The sequence below is a fragment of the Grammomys surdaster genome, unplaced genomic scaffold (genome assembly GCF_004785775.1).
Source record: "Grammomys surdaster isolate TR1022 unplaced genomic scaffold, NIH_TR_1.0 225, whole genome shotgun sequence".
NCBI lineage: Eukaryota > Metazoa > Chordata > Mammalia > Rodentia > Muridae > Grammomys > Grammomys surdaster.
The window spans coordinates 1,968,545-1,986,699 of NW_021604670.1; positions in this window are offsets into that span (position 1 = coordinate 1,968,545).

The window sequence follows — 18,155 nt, forward strand, 5'->3', positions numbered from 1 at the left end:
AATAGATAATTCTAACAAAGAAGTGAAAGATTTATATAAAAACAACTTAAGGATATTGAAAAAGACACACATGACTTCTGTAACAACAGTCTGCCTATATCAGAAAATGCTCAAGTTACTTGACTGTATGATCTTGCTATTATGAGTCTTGATTATCTTTAAGTATCTGAACTTTCATTTTCAAACAGTCTGCTTAGCACTACTATTTAGTGAATGCTAAATATTTTACTCTGTGGTAAGACAATTTTCCTAACAGAATAAATTATTAAAAATAACTGAGACTGTGCTAGAGTGATGTTCAGCAGTTAAGACCATGCACTGCTCTTGCAGAGGACCAGCATTTGATTCGCAGTAGCCACATCAAGTAGCTAATTCCTGCCTGTACCTAAGTACCAGAGAAACCTCCACTTGTCCAACTGACCTCACTGACTATATGCACATACATACATACGCAAACAAATAATAATACAGTTTAAAATTTAATTTAGTCTTATAAGATGTGGTGAATTTTATCTTGTTACTATATTATATAAAAGCAAACATAGTATATGTGTCATTTTCTTCTGTATTTGATTCATTTATAGTCTATTAAAGTTTGATTTTGTTACAAAACATTGGGTCATTCTAGCTGGGGCAAGATGAAATCTCAAGGTAATATTACTATGATTTTCCTTGGTGGCTAAAGCTGTTGAACATGTTTTAAATGTTTCTTAGCTATTTGTATTGCTCAGAACTCTCTGTTTAGTTCTACATGCCATTTTAAATTGTGTTATTTTCTTGATTTTATAATTTTTTTTATATGTTCTAAGTACTAATCCTCAAATGATTAGTAAAGATATTGTTCCCCTTTTTTGTAAATTGTCTCTTTGCTCAAATGATGGTATCCTCAAGTCATGGTGATGGTGTCCTTTGTTACAGAGAAGCTTTTACGATTTGTGTAGTTCAATTTACTAACTGTTTGTACTATTAGTATATTGTTCAGAAAGTCCTTTCCTATGCCATGAAGGTCAAGCTTATTCCTTACTTTCTTTTCTTACCAGTTCAGAGTGTCTGATATGATGGTGAAGTCTTTAATCCATTTGTAATTGAGTTTTTCCCAGGATGATAGTCATGGATGTCTTTTTATTCTTCTATACACAGCTACCCGGTTTGAGCAGCACCATTTGTTAAGGATGTTTTCTTTTCTTTGGTGTATGTTTTTGCTATCCATCAAAAAAATACGTGTCTGTTGGTGTTTGGGTAGTGTCCAATTTTATTCCATTGATCAATGTCTGTCTTTAATGCCACTTCAGTACTATTTTTTATTACTATTTTTTATTAGCATAACTCTGTAATATAACTTAAAATTTGTGATGGTTGTAGCTGCAGCAGGTCTTTTATTATTCAGTATTGTTTTAGCTATCTTGGTTGATGTTTTTGTTTGTCTCTACCTTAAGTAAAAATTGTCCTTTCACTTCCTATGAAGAATTGTGTTGAAATGTTGATGGGCAGTGCATTGAGTATGCAGAGTCAATTGTTAGAATTAGTAGAATGGACATTTTTGAAGTATTTGTAATTAGTGACATGAGAAGTCTATTTTCCTCAATTTCTTTTTTTAATGTCTTAAAGTATTATTAAACAATTTTCTTCATGTAGTAGATGGTAATTAACCTGAAGACCCACAACAGGACAATGTTCAGAGAGTAAAAGACTTTGGAGCATTCAGTCCTAAATGGGATGCTTTTATTAAAACCCTTCCCTCAAGGACCAGGGGTCTCTTTGGAAAAGGAATTAGAAAGATTGCAATAGCCAGACATAGTGGATGACTCCAGGGAAGCAATGTCTTCCAGATATAACAAAAATGATACACATATGAACTCACAAAAACTGAGACAACATGAACAAGACCTGTATAGGTTCAAACAAGACAAAAGCCCGGAACAGGGTAGGAGTCTGCTGGAGAAGCAAAATCAGTTTTCTCCAATAGAGTATCCTTAGGTATGTCAACCACACTTCAAGACAGGCTTCATGATCAGGAGTAACTGGCCAACACAGAATGAACTTCATGGTTTGTTTGTTTATTTATGTTTTGTTTTTGTTTTAGAAGATTGAGAGATGGGGAAGGGGAAGAGGGAGGAAGGGAGGGAGGGAGGTAGGAGAGAGAGAGAGAGAGAATGAAGTAGGTTGAGAGGTTGAGGAAGGGAATGCAGGATCAATATATTGTATGATGAAACATTTTTAGTTAAAAAATTAACTTATAATTAAAATTTTAACTTAAAAAAGAGTAGATCAAAATATATCTTTTAATAGCAATCTAGTGGGCCTTATCAAAGCCTTCTAGTACTCTCGGCCATTTGAGAAGTTAAGTAGATTTCTCTTCGTGGTAAGAACTGATTTGAAGTTTTGTATCTTTACAGGAGAGGAGCAACTTTTTACCCATTAATATAAATTCAAAGGTATGTAAAAATTATTTAAATAATACTAACTGCATTGCAGTAAATCTTTTATTTGCCTTCATTTATCCTTTGTTCAAGAAATCATATTTAACTTATGCTTTTTCATTCTTCAGAAAGTTTTATACATTTAAAAGCAGTCCACAGACTTGAGAATAAAGCTTGGTGGTACAGTGCTTACCTACCACACACAAGATGATGATTCAAGTTTCCACACACAGGAAAGGGAAACCAAAACCATATGCATGATTATAAATAATCTTGTACATAGAGCATACTCTAATCCTCAACATTCAATTTCCATAAGGAATATTTCTCCATTAATACATATGAGTCTACTTCATTTTTAAATAGTGACATAGTTATCAATGTGTACCTGTGTTAAGTTGTAGCCATGAACAGTTTTGAAGGTCATTACTTAGGACTCTAATATGTGATAAACAGCTGATAATGCCCCTTACAGGAGGATGTGATCATATTCATTTGATGAGCTAGTAAAGTGAAGCTGAGCTTCTTGAGGTCAACTAGCCATGCAGATAGAACTATACTGGGGCAAATAGAACTCATAGACTTTAAGGGCATTATAAACCTTAAACATGTCATAACAGACTTTACATTATTAAGTGTTAACACATGACTCACCTTGAAACCCAATTTAATATGTGATCTTAAGTTACTAATCAGATAATTTGGAATATCTAATCTCAATGTGTGTGTGTATGATATTTAGACTTAATCACATTGCTTCTAGTATTGCTGCTTTGGGAGAGGGAGAAAGGGGCCATAGATAAATACACTGTTTAAGGATCAGATGGTCCTTCCACAGAAATAGACAACTGAAGTGGCTTGGAGAGGAGCTGCTGAGTGGTTATGAGCAGTAGGGTAGCATCCTCTCAAGAGCCGTTAGCAGTGTTGCAGTTTTCTCTAAGTTAAAATTTAAAGCTCTGTGGATGCTGTGGGCATTTACTTGACACACAGAGGAAAGCTGTTCTGTCTACTTCTTTTAGTCTCCTTTCCATGTGTGTGAAAAAGTGATTGCTACTGCTTCATAGACGTATCACCTGTGATACAGCTGGTTAACCATGTTGAACATCAGAGCTATTTAGACAGTAAACAGTGGTTAATACACAGATTCACAATTGATCAAAATGCAGAGAATAAGTTCCTGTGGCATACTCAATCCCAATGGGACATGTATATCATAACCCTCCCTCAAGGCTTAAGGAATAGTTCAGAAGAGGGGATGGAATGATTTTAAGAGGGAGATGTCTGCAAGATTTGGGAAAAATACTGCACTGGGGACATGCCAAGATTCTCATATTCAAAAATTCATGACTGCTGTTGTTACTTGCACAAGACAGTCAATACTCCAGTATGAATGGAAGTGCCATATGAGCTCCAACTCATAGCTGAGAAGTTATTGTCAGAGGTTTTTGGAGTTTATTATGACAATAGATGGTCTCTCACCTATGTATACATGACCGACTCTAATGGACTCAAGAGAATAAAAGGAATGATTAAGTTGGGAGAAGTTGTGGAGGGGAGTGTGGAATAAATATAATCAAAATACATTTGTATGGATATATAAAATTCTCAAAGAATAAAAACAAAATCAATCAAAATACAGTCTTTTTCTATTGTATTAGTCCCTCCCCTTCATGAGATTTTGAAGTTATCCATTGGGTGACTGCTTATCAAATGGAGGATATGTTGGTAGGAATGGCAGGATATGACCATTTTAGAACATCATGATCATCCAGTCCTCATATGAAGAAAATTTCTCTGGATTTGATGGGTACAGTGCCATTCTCAACTGCAGTGTAATTATGCAGAGAAACTGAACTGTTCAGGACTTTTAGAAGCTGCCCAGACACACGTAGTTGGTGTTTAAAAGGGCCAACTCTTCTATTGAGAGAACCAGCATAATTTTACTATACCAGAACTTTCCAGAGAAAAATATTGAAAAGCTGTATTTTTAAACTTAGTAGTTTTAATGAAACTGTATAAGTATATCTTGACAGCCGCAAAAAAAAAAAAAAAATCAGCACATTTTATCTCCTAGTGAACAATTCCAGATAAGTCTAATAGATAGCTCAAGAGCAAAATGTGAAATATGTGTGATATGTATGTATCTTAAATCATATATGTCTTTATCTGGGATTCAATACTTCCCCTAAATTGTTGAATGGCTTTTTGGAGACATTATGAATTAGGTGAGCAAGGTGCTCAGCCAATATTCTCAGTCTTTCTGTTTATGTAACAATTGGATGGATATATTGTCACTGTACATTTTCCTCTAGCATCTCATGATAACTCAGGGTAGGTTATGCTTTTTATGTTGGCATGAAATCCAGCTATTATAAATCTGAGTTATTCTTTCAGTAACCTTAATTCTTAGGCAAAGATGCTGACTGATCGATTGTATAATGATCTACTGCATTCATTCTCCATAATCCATTTGTTTTGCCTCTAAAATCAAAACCTTAAAAATTATGCAGGAATTATTTACATTAACTGATGGAAAATTACAGCTATAATATTTTTCTATGGCCTAATCTTAATTAAAATATAAACGAGGGTGTTATTAAAAATAAAACACCTTCATCTGGAAAACCTTTTATTCCTTTACACCCCAACAACAGTGTCAACAATATATTTCAGCATCTGTAATCTCTTTGAATAGTTATTTTCACTGAGTGGGAAGTTAGGTTGAGAACACTGGAGTTTGAGTCTCTGCAAATATTAGTTCTATATTTGATGGGATTTTTCATTCATTCAATCATTCATTCATTTACTTGAATTCTTATCTCATGAAATGCATATCTATCTACTGAGTTTTTAAAGTGTACTGCACTAGATTGTACTGCCAGTATGAAAGAAAAAAAGTGTCCTATGTGTAATATAAGAATAGATATGAGCCAGGCAGTGGTGATTCACTCCTTTAATCCCAGCACTTGAGAGGCAGAGGCAGGTGGATTTCTGAGTTCAAGGCCAGCTTGGTCTACAGAGTGAGTTCCAGGAAAGCAAGGGCTACACAGAGAAACTCTGTCTCAAAAAACTAAACAAGCAAGCAAACAAACAAACAAACAAAAAAGAGTAGACATGTACACAGAGACAGTGGAGGCTCCTAGAACACTGGCAAATGGCTAGAATAAAGTACTCAGTCAGGACAAAGAAGAGTGTAATATGAGAGTTTTTATAATTTTGCTGCTTATAGTTTGTACAAGCCTGGTTTACTGAAAGAGTTATGAAGGCATCCTAAAGGGTTGTAGTGAAGATAGAAGTTTTGAAAGTATATCCTTAATGTGAAGAGAAGCAGAGGATGGAGGGCAGATGTCTTTAGACATGTATGTAGACAGCTCCAATTTGTTCTGTGTGTGTAAGCTTGACAGGACAGTAAATGTGCACTGGATAATTCCTAACAGCATCTAGAGAATGCCATCTAATAGATAGTTCAGGCTACCTTAGAAGAATGTTAAGTTGGATGTTAAGTATTTGTAATCTTTTACTTATAAAACACAGTAAATGAAGGAAAGCTTTTCTTCTCAAATATACATATGGTTCTGCTTGCATATTTTTTAAGACAAGGTCTTGCTTTGTAGTCCAAGATGGCCTTGAAGTTCTAATCATACTCCACCATCTTTCTTAGTGCTATGATTTAGAAATGTACCCAACTACGGCTTGAAACATTTGGCATTTCTATGTACTTATTGCACAATTGAAAAGAGGCTGTGAAAAGAGTTAGTAAAAAAGTGATAAAATGTTATCTGTTTATTGACTCTGTTAACTACTGGATGGCTCAAAATGCATTTTTCCTCTTATGCATCTGAAATTGACTGGACCAAGAGAAAATGAGAGTATAATGAGTATATGTACCACAAATGATGATGTATATTCTAGACAATGTATCATCATTCGGTTGGGACGGTAGCCTTATACTACTCTAAGAAGTCAAATGCATTTTCCTTTGAATCTAGCATCCTTTTCTCTTGCCTCTTTTTGCTTTCTGATCTCCCCTTCTTCAAACTGTTTTGCATCTCTTCTTCTCCCTTTCCTTGCCCTATCTACATTTCTTCATTACTTTATTATGCCATGAATAGTTATACCTATTCATCCCTGTGAGTGTCTAAAGATTTTCAAGGCTTCTCACTCTTCAGTCTTCCAATGCAATTGAATGTATTTCTTTCAATGTTAGACCTTGATTATTATCTAATGTTCTATGGCAATGATCTAATACTACAGAATGTTCTAGGGTGGCAGGAGAGCTCAAGATTTTTACTGCGAAAGATGAAAATAATTATAGTACAGTTTAGTCTCTTTCAGCCACAAAAGAAACATTTGTCTTGCCAAGTCATTATTCTTAAATTCTAAATGATAGGCAAACTTATTACTTTTGTCTCCCAACTTGAGGTCTCCCAGGAGAACAAAATTCTAGAGAATTGGAGTCTAAATATCTTTAGAATACATTGTTTGAGAATCCTATACAATATAATTAATTTTGATCCCATGCTCCCCACTCCCTCCACCTACAAGTCCTTTCGTACCCCTCTGCCACTTTCCCTTCTCAACTTCATGCATTATTTTAAAACGTACTGTATGTTTGATGTATTCAGTTCTATGGGAGCAACACTCTAGTTGTTAACTCGTCTTGCAGCTGCAACACTCTGGCTTTGATTCTGAGCACAACAAAGAGAGAAATAAAAGGGAAATGCCAGGTGAGAACAGTTTCTTGGGGGAATCAAAGTGGCAATGGTATTACTACAGGCTTTTTAATAACATTTGTGAAGATTGGAATATTGGGCCCCTTCTGATCATGTACAGATATACTCAAAATTCTTCCTACAGATTTCAAATTTATTTTCCTACTTATAATGGAATAAATAGATTTTTTTTGCTTTAATAGAATGTCTTTGATTTTTTTCCCCTTCACTACTTATCTCAGGTAAAGGATGGATATTATAGAAGAGAGAGGCAGAAATAAGACTGAAGAAAAGGTGAGATGAACTTTTGCATGGGAAGTATTTTGATTCAGTGAGAATTATAGTAATTGGAGTCAGAAAACCGAGGCTTAAGATACTCTCTCTCTCTTGCAAGGTTGCACAAGTTACTGGATGTTTCCTGTCTTGGTTTCCTTATACCCTCACATGGCAATATTTAACAATCCCTGTCAGTAGGACTTGAATAAACGATCATAGCATTAGGTCAGTGCAGTCTGTAAATGCCTTTGTTATTATTCTCTGCTTTTCAAATTTCTCAAAATAACACATGGTCTATTGAGAATTTATTTTTTTTCTGTTTTTACACTCTAGATTGTATTCCCCTCCCAGTCCACCCTACGACTGTTCCACATCCTATACCAACTTCCCTCCCCCATCTCCACGAGGATGTCCCCCCACCCCACCCCACCAGATCTCTAAATTCCCTGGGGCCTCCAGTCTCTTGAGGATTAGGTGCATCTTCTCTGACTGAATCCAGACCTGGCAGTCCTCTGCTATATATGTGTTAGGGGCCACATACCAGCTGGTGTATGCTGCCTGGTTGGTGGTCCAGTGTCTGAGATATTACGGGGTTCAGGTTAATTGAGACTGCTGGTCCTCCTACAGGGTCGGCCTCCTCCTCAGTTTCTTCCAGCTTTCTCCTAATTCACCCACGGGGGTCAGCAGCTTCTGTCCATTGGTTGGGTGCAAATATCTGCATCTGACTCTTTCTGCTGCTTGTTGGGTCTTTCAGAGGACAGTCATGATAGGTCCCTTTTTGTGAGCACTCCATAGCCTCAGTAATTGTCAGGCTTTGGGACCTCCCCTTGAGCTGGCTCCCACTTTGGGCCTGTCGCTGAACCTTCTTTTCCTCAGGCTCCTCTCCATTTCCATCCATGCAATTCTTTCAGACAGGAACAATTCTGGGGCAGAGTTTTTTGACTGTGGGATGGCAACTCCCTCCCTCGTTTGATGCCTTGTCTTCCTGTTGGAAGTGGGCTCTGTAACTTCACTCTCTATTGTCAGTCATTTCATCTAGGGTCCCTCTCTTTGAGTCCTGGGAGTCTTTCACCTCCCAGGTCTCTGGTACATTCTGGAGGGTACAACCATCCTCCTACCTCTCAAGGTTGCCTGTTTCCATTCATCCTGCTGGGTCTCAGGGCTTCAGCCCTTTTCCCTTACCCAATACCAGATCATGTTCCCCTCTCCCCCCTCTTCTTTCCCTCTCAAGTCCCTCCCTCCCTCCTTCCCTCCCTCCCTCCCTCCCTCCCTCCCTCCCTCCCTCCCTCCTCCCTTCCTCCCTCCTTCCCTCCCCATTTGTGGTATTTTCTTAAATATAAAACTCCATTATCTAGAGATTTGCTTTCAGATCAAATGTGACAGCATCCTCACTGATATTAACTTTCACGAGATAACACATTTCCAGGCTTTCATTTTGCCACATGTTAGCTGGAAAAAATAAAGTTAAACTGCCCCTACCAATTCAATGTCTCAGAAAGGGCCAAAACCTTCAATATTTCTAAAATGTTTATGAGGGTATTTTAATGACTGACTACTTCTATCAACATTATCTATATGCTTCCTTTCATCAGTTTTGTCAGCCATAACTTGGTTTTAAATATACATAACATGGGGCTGAAGAGGTGGCTCAGCACTTGCTGGTGGAGTTTGGGTCCCAACACCCAGGCTGGACAGCTCACAGTCATCAGGGATTGCCAGGGAGCTAACACCTTCTTCTAGCCTCTGAGGGCACCTATAAATGTGTCATAGTCAGAGAGACATAAAATGTACACATACGTAAAATCTTTAACAAATAGCAGAAATACATACACCTGTCTCTCTCTTTTACATTGTGTAATTCTTACAACAAAAAGAAAAATTATGAGAAATTAGAAGGAAAATACCAAGGTTAGATACAAAGTAATATATGCTACATTCACTGAGGCCTTCCCCTCTCCCTTCCCCAGTTGTGCTTCCCTATGACTATACAATTTTGTATCACAACCTGACATCCAAGAAGTAAACTTGCGGAATATCTATTTATCCTGCTAGCCTCAAAAGCAGAGTAATATATAATCCTGTTCAGAAAGTGTATGCGTGTGGGGAAAGCGAAGGGGAGAGGAAGAACTATTTGAAGGATATTAATATCAAAGACTTAATTTGGTCGTTTTGCAGAGTTGAGTTAATGGATTAAACTTGTGGCTGTTTCATGTAGTTTTGTCAGAAAGTGATGTGTCAGAATTTTTACATCTTTTAAGCTGACGGGAAGCATCAATCATAGGTAAAAATTCTCCTGCTGATCTCTCTCTTTTCTCTCGTTATCAGAAAAGAGGAATTTATATGTGATTTTTCAACAGAAATAGGAATAGAAGAAAGACAGTTCATTTCAAAGACACTTTAAAGTGCCTGGATTTCTATTTAACTTTGAAAACAAACTTAAACTGATATTCTGAATTCTATTAGTGATCGTGACTGCACCGGCCCCCATTATCAGTCCTTACACCTTGACTTGGATCTAATGGGAAACCTTCCAACGTGTTATGCTGTGGTTATTTGAGACTCATCTCTGCAGATTCTGGGAGACGGAGGGAAGTTAACATTCTGCACACTTACTAGGTACTCAGCACTACTCTAATTGGCTCTTTGCATCACAGTTTATCTCATATATAGTCCTCATGCTAACCATTTGCAGGAGTTACAGTTCCCATTTAACAAATGAGGTTACTGAAGCTCAAAGAAAGTAAGTGACTGGGCCAAGGTTATTAAGCTAATAAATAACAAATACAGGTATCATGCTTCAATCTTTCAAAGCTTTAACTCCAGCATAACCTATTCACAGTCAGGAATGCCCTTCTTAATACTATAAGTAAAACCAGCTTAAATTTTTGTCAAAATTTGGAAGTTATCACTTAAGATAAAAGAAAAAAAGGGAAAGAAAAACATGCACATCATGAGAGAGGGTCTCTTAGTGTAATCTATACAAAATGGCTCAGACTAAAATTCATAATAATCTTTTCTTTTAGTCTCCACTCATAGTACCACGGCCTGGTTTCCTATTGAGGCTTCAGGTTTCCTACGTGTAAAATGAAAATGTTAAACTGAATATCATTTACAGTCTTTTCTGAGCAAACATATTCTGTGTTTCTAAATGGGAGGTAGTTGAAGCATAATTTCTATTTGTTGAATTTATATTGCTAAAGAAATTAATGAAAAGCAGAAATAAAAAGGGATAGACAGTCATGAAAAGAAAACCAAACACTAATCACTTATCCACATTATATTTAAGTTTATACTTTCATTCAATACCAATAATAAACCTGCTATGTTGTTATTAACCCCAATTTCAGTGAACAGAATGACTCAGAGAAGTGAAGCAGCTCACCCAACTTTACTATTTAAACAAATATTTAGACAGTCCATCTGCAGGGAAAGTATTTTAATCATGATAAAAATAAATACATTACTCCACATATCTCTAGTTATTTGTACTAGTCCCATTCAATCGCAGAGTTAGAATAAATATGGACCATGGCACACACAAAACTTCTGTTGTGTAGTATTGACATATAGTCTATTCATGAAGAAATATAGTATATATAGTACAATCTATATGATCATAGATGTTAGGCGATCTTCTGAAGCTTAGTTAGTATATATGATAGCAAAGCTATAATCCTGAATTAAACTGACTTTTTCTCCTACAATAGTCATCGACCACAATCTAGTGATGGGGGCCTCATAAACCCTTCCTCTATACATAGCAGAATGTTAATGAGTTGACATTGTATAGGTTTTCTTCAGGCAGTCACAGCTGCTATGTGTTCATGAGTACAATAATCCTATTGTGTCCAGAGTCTTCTGTGATCTATTGCTCTTACAATCTCTGTGCCTTGTCTTTCATGATTTTCTTTGAGCCTTGAGGAAGGGGGTGATGGAGATATCTCATTTGGGTCTGCTATGCCACATAAATGTTCCCTCTGGCTCTGATTAATTGTGAGTCTTTCTGAACCACTATCTATTACAATAAAAGGCTTTTCTGATGAGGTTGGGAGATGCACTAGTCTATGGATATAAGGGCAAGTACCAGAGAACAATTTGACCATCTATCTGTTTATTTGTGCAGTAACAGGAGTAGGTTTTCCTCTAAGGTACATAACCTTCCCAGCCAGGAGGTCTTGGTTAGGTTTACAATACTATTCATGACTTCTTGTGTGCTTTTAGGTAGAACAGGGCATACTTCCAATAAGAAATCTGTAAACATTTATACTACTAGCATGATTGGGTATGTTTTGCCAAAGTGGATACTATTGTAGCTTACAAGGATCTCCATTAGCTGCCCAGATAGCACCTTTAATCATCATAAAAGCTAGCTAGGAAAGTCAGTAACAAGCTTGACTATTCCATTTCCTGTGGCTAGAGTGTGTGTTGTCTTCAGCAATAGAGTCTTCCAATCTAGTTATTACAGTGATCAAGAGAAATGCTGGTAGTCTGTATTATAGTTTTTGAGGAATCTCTCTGATTCCCTTATCAACAACTCCAAGAAAAGTATCCTATACCTGACACTGGACTTTTGTTTGTTAGTCTATGGATTCTCAAAGGAGCATTATCTTGGATATAGCATATTTCCCAATATTTAAGAGTTACTAAATCTTAGTATTCTAACTGCTAGATCATTTTAAAAATCTTCAGTATCTATAAAAATATACCAAATTAGCTTACCTTAAAATGCTATGAAGAAAAACTATTATACCTTCCAATGTAAACATGAATTCCTGTTGAATTGGGTAGGCCAAACTTTACAGACCAAGCAAAGAAAATTTATTTTTTCCTTAAGATAAATGAGAAGGGCACATGAGTTGAGTGATCCAGGTTGGAATGAATACAAAACCTTATTTGAGCTGTAGTAAGAAGAACAGATGGTTATGGAGCCAGGGAACTTAGGTGGACCTGGTAGCATCACATTGTAGTGAAGCAGGTAAAAGGAAAAGTGCTAACTACTAGGATGGTATGCATAGGGATGGAGTGAGATGCATTGGCTTGACAAATACATAAGAGATGAAACTGATAGGATTTGGAGGTAGTTAGTGAGGAAGAAAATATATGAGGTATAACTCTTTGGTTTCTCTCACATTTAACTGGATGGTCGTACTGTTAATAGGCTAGATTAAAGGCATTGACAGTAAATGTATGACAGAGGATAATGTTCAGTTAAATTTTCTTCTTACAAATTTTTCCTAATGAACCATTTTGTTAATGCTTTGACCTTGCTTGAAACAAACAAACAAACAAACAAACAAACAAACAAACAGGCAACTCTTAGAAAGAGAATGAGTAATAAAAATAGTAACATATATTTGAGAGGAAATGTCCCTTGATCACTTCTTGATATTCTCTACTTCATTCCATTGGTTGTTGTTGAAGTAATAATTTAAAGAAGGATACTGGATGAGCTGACTATCTAAGCGGCATCTCTGCTTAGCTCTGCCGCCACATTCTGCGGCCAGAAGCCATGTGTACAGGAAGCTAGAAATGGCCAGAGACCATGTGCGAGCCACAGCTAGGAACTGCCAGCCAGAAACACTGGCCCTTCCACACACAAGATGCCAGTGTGGGAGATGGCTCTGCCAATCTTCCACGGTGTCTCCACAATGCTGGGCTGGCCCCAGACTATCATTGCCATCCACACAGTACACGGTAGAAAATGAGACTTTAATGTTTAATGATTATCCAAAGGCTTTATATGTTTGGTAATGCTCAGTAACAAGATGCCCACACAATTAGAGGTGTTTCCCAATTAACTAACCTAGATATAAGTTGTTACCCAGGACTGCTGTCGGTCCAAGTGTGGTTCTCCATCCTCCTACATCTCTGTTTCTCTCTCCTCCTCTTCCTTCTCCTCCTCCTCTCTTTACTCCTCCCACCTTAGCTCTTCCCAACTTGCAAGGAAAATTTCCTGGTACAGGTTGTAGTCTCCCCTTAATAACATTGTCACAAAATTTGAAATTACATTTATTGTGGCTAACAGCTGGCATTTTGAGAAATGAGAAATACAGGTGTCTTTGGCTTGATTAGGAAGTTTTCTTTGATCAAATTATTTGGTCAAAATGAAATAAGTTAGGTATTTTGTTGTGATATCATGTTTGAAATTGATGGTGATTCACTTTTCTGCTTCCAAATGGCCAATATGATGTGTTCTGTTTCAGTAGGTCTGTCTATCTACCGCTTTGATACCTTCTGGGAGCAATGCTTAACATGTTTTCAATGGGCTTTGGATAGTATTGCTAAAGTAATGATATCTCACATGAGAAATATCAGTACATATCATATTATATGTCAAGAAATAACTAGTGAAAGGGTACTCATTTGTTTCCGAAATGATAGTGCATCATCTTACAGCAATCTCCATTTGAAATTGAGAGTTCAACAGGTTGATCTAAACCTATTATGAGAAACACACAAAACCACTTTTATACTTTTAGAGCATCATCAACACAGTGACTTTGGATACATTTCACATGTTATTCATTGTGATATGCACATGAAATATTCCAAAGGGCTCATGTATTTGAACACTTGGTTCTTTTTTAATCCTTTTTTATTGGATATTTTATTTATTGATATTTCAGATGTTATTCCCTTTCCCCATTCTACCCCCTGCCATAAACCCCCTATCCAATCCCTCCTCCATTTTGCTTTTATAACATTTAAATTACATGCCAGTATTAAGGTCAGTTCTAGGTTGAGGAACAGCAATACCATAGATGCAAATAGTCAAGGAACAAGCAAGACGACAAACACAAATAGTCAAAGAACAAGCATGGGAATAAACAAAGTTTCATGATAACTCCAGTGATCCCTATTTCTAAGGGATTATCAGGAAGAACAAAATATCTGAGTCTACTTTCCTGTCCTAGCCCTAAGTCATTTTCATGGCTGAACTCTGCTTCTTAGTTCTAGCCTAAGACTTAGATTCCAGCCTGAAATTACTTATTTGTTCTAGCCTAATGTCAGATTCCTGCCTGAAGCCCATTTCCTTATCCTTGGCCAATGTCAGATTCCTGCAAAACAGCCCCCAAAACTCTCCACATTTCTCCCTTTTTTATTTCATAAACAAGAATGAGACTGTTTTAGGTCATTCTGACAAGAATGCCTTCCTTACCCATTGTGGAATATACATTATCAAAAGCACTGCACTTCTTTCTGTCTTAGGTTGGTAAGGCTCTGTGTAGAATCTTACCAGTCTTTGGCTTGTCAGCCTGTTAAATTGTTAACTCTGTCTGGGGGTCCATTTTCAGGTTAAAGCAATGTACTTTGGCTGTCAACATATTGATGTTGTTAAAGACAAACTTTCACACCATGGGCAGGAATAAAATTATTCCCAGGACAACAAAGGCTAGCATGATCAAGCTATATATGCCATTATTGAAGTTTGACCAAAATGGAAATACTGAACTCAAGCCATAGATAAGTTTATCAGCATTATCTTCAGCATCAATGCTCAGCAGAACAGCATTCTTGAAATTTATAATCTCACAGTTAAATTCCAAAGAAGTGTTAGAATTATGACAGATACCCTGCAAGTGTCTTTAAATTTTTTCCTAACTATAATGACTATCATTGTAAATTTTAGAAGTAACTCAACCCCATTGGTATTTGGCATGACACTCGAGATGTCTTCTTACTCTTTCTGAACCTCCTTTAAATAATTTGAATAGGATAAAGAACATTAATCTGATGTTCCCAATGTCTAACTAAATCCTCTTGTATACTCAATACAGCAGTAACATTTTTTTTTTTTTTTTTGCTAAATGATTAATAAAAGTAGCTGTCTTAACTTACTGGGTCAAAGCAGTTGCAGAAGCAGCGGTGCTAGCAATTAATGTAATTAAAGCTGTTTTATCAGCAATAATCAAGCCTACTACCCTCTTGCTTCTGCTTAAAGCCTAACTAACTTCTTCCAGTACTTGCAAGCTTTTTTTTTTTTCAGACAATCAAGGTCTGTAATACTCACGGCAATAAGACAAAAGCTGGTTGATAAACTCCATAACAGACATGCCAGGTTTCAACACACTAACACAATTCGAAAGTATACAATCAATGCAACTTACAATAAATACTGTAGAAGAAACTAAATAATTTTAACTTGACAATTAAAAGAGCCTTGACATATGCACTAACACTTGTTTGAAATCCAGATACTGTCACAACTTTATCTCTTGCTAACATGACATCATAGAGAACTCAGCTAACTTCCCAATATGTCCAGATCCAGCCTTCCAAATGAAGATTGCTATTTCCAATATTGGATTGATTTCTAGACCAGTCCATGATTGAGTCCGAATAACTGGTCACCTTTAAGAAAAATACAAGAGTCATTATAACTTCTCTTTTTGATTCTCTGTTCCACAAGGTCTAAAAACTTGTCCTATATGGGGTATAGGTAAGCAAATGTAGGTCAGAAACATATGTCCAAGACAGCTTTCCAGTCACCATTTTCAGGGCTTTGTCCCAGCATCAGCATGTCTCACCAGTCGCTCTGGCAGCCACAATGCTCCTTCAACATCCTGCAGAAAATACACAAACATGCCTTCTTTCCCATATTTAATACCTGATTGAGATCATGCCATATGCCAGTAAGTGGATCCTTGCCTTTTACCTATGCATAAGTATGTCTAGTTGTAGAATGCCATAGACACTTAGCAGAAAGTTCCTTGGCATCCAAATTTTAAAAAAAAAAAAAAACTTAAAAAAACCCATGATTTAAATAAATTTGTGGTGTACGGGAATATACCTCCCCCTTTTTTATTTTATGAAGATGTTGTTTCAAAGTTCCTAAACTGCTCCCAAAAGTCTCAAATCCTAGACTGCGATGGCCAGTTCCATTATGTATTTCTGTTTGTTTGTGTTTGTTTTTTTATTGGATATTTTATTTGTTTACCTTTCAGATGGTATCCCCTTTCCCCATTCCCCTCTAAACCCCTTATCCCATTCCCCCTCCTCCTACTTCTATGAGGGTATGACCCCACCCTTCCATACATTTCTGCCTCCTTGCCTTCAAATTCCCCCACACTGGCTTTAGCCTTCCCAGGACAAAGGCTCTCCTCTCCCACTGATGCCCAACAAGGCCATCCTCAACTACATATATCGCTGGAGCCATGGGTACCTCCATGTGTGTTCCCAGATTGGTGGTTAAGACCCTGGGAGCTCTGGTTGGTTGGTATTGTCACTCTCCCCATGAGGTTGCCAGCTCTTCAGCTCCTTCAGCTCCTTGAGTCTTCTCTCTAACTCCTCCATTGGGGAGCCTGTGATTAATTCAGTAGTTAGCTTCGAGCATCCATCTCTGTATATGTCAGGCTCTGGCAGAGCCTCTCAAGAGACAGCTATTTCAGGCTCCTGTCAGCATACACTTCCTGGCATCCACAACAGTATCTGGATTTGGTAACTGCACATGGGATGATAGATCCCCAGGTAGGGCAGTCTCCAGGCAGTCCCTCCTCCAGTCTCTGCTGCATACTTTGTCTTCTTACTTGCTCCTATGAGGATTTTGTTAATTCCTCCATAAAGGACCGAAGCACCCACACTTTAGTCTTCCTTCTTCTTGAGCTTCATGTGGTCTGTGAGTTATATCTCAAATATTGTGAGTTTTGGGGCTAATATCCAATTATCAATGAGTGCATACCATGTGTGTTCTTTTGTGATTGGGTTACCTCACTCAGGATGATATTTTCCAGTTCCAACAATTTACTTAAGAATGTCATGAATTCATTGTCATGAATTCATTATCATGAATTCACATTTTTTGTATCCATTCCTCTGATGAAGGACATTTGGGGTCTTTCCAGCTTCTGGCTATTATAAATAAGGCTGCTAGGAACATAGTGGACCATGTGTCCTTGTTATATGTTGGAGAATCTTTTGGGTATATGCCCAGGAGTGGTATCGCTGGATCCTGAGGTAATTCTATGTTCAATTTTCTGAGACAATTGAGTGAGCTAGACTGATTTCCAGAGTGGTTGTACAAGCTTACAATCCCACCAACAATGGAGGAGTGTTCCTCTTTTTCTACATCCTTGACAGCATCTACTATCACCTGAGTTTTTGATCTTAGCCATTCTGACTGGTGTGAGTTGGAATCTCAGTGTTGTTTTGATTTGCATTTCCCTGATGACTAAGAATGTTGAATATTTCTTTAAGTGCATCTAGGGCATTCTATATTCCTCATCTGAGAATACTTTTATTTTTTAGCTCTTTACCCCATTTTTAATAGGTTTATTTGATTGTCTAGAGTCTAATTTCTTGAGTTACTTGTATTCATTGGACAATAGCCCTTTATGGGACATAGGATTGGTAAAGACCTTTTCCCAATCTGTTGGTTGCCATTTTGTCCTATTGACAATGTCCTTTGCCTTACAGAAGCTTTGCAATTTTATGAGGTACCATGTCAATTCTTGATCTTAGAGCACAAGCCTTTGGTGTTCTGTTCAGGAACTTTTTCCCTGTGCCCATGTGTTTGAGGCTCTTCCCTACTTTCTCTTCTATTAGTTTCAGTGTATCTGGTTTTATGTGGAGGTCCTTGATCCACTTGGACTTGAGTTTTGTACAAAGAGATAAGAATGGATCAATTTGCATTCTTCTACGTGCTGACCTGTAGTTGAACCAGCACCATTTGTTGAAAATGCTGTCCTTTTTTCCACTGGATGATCTTAGCTCCTTTGTCATAGATCAAATGACCATAAGTGTGGGGATT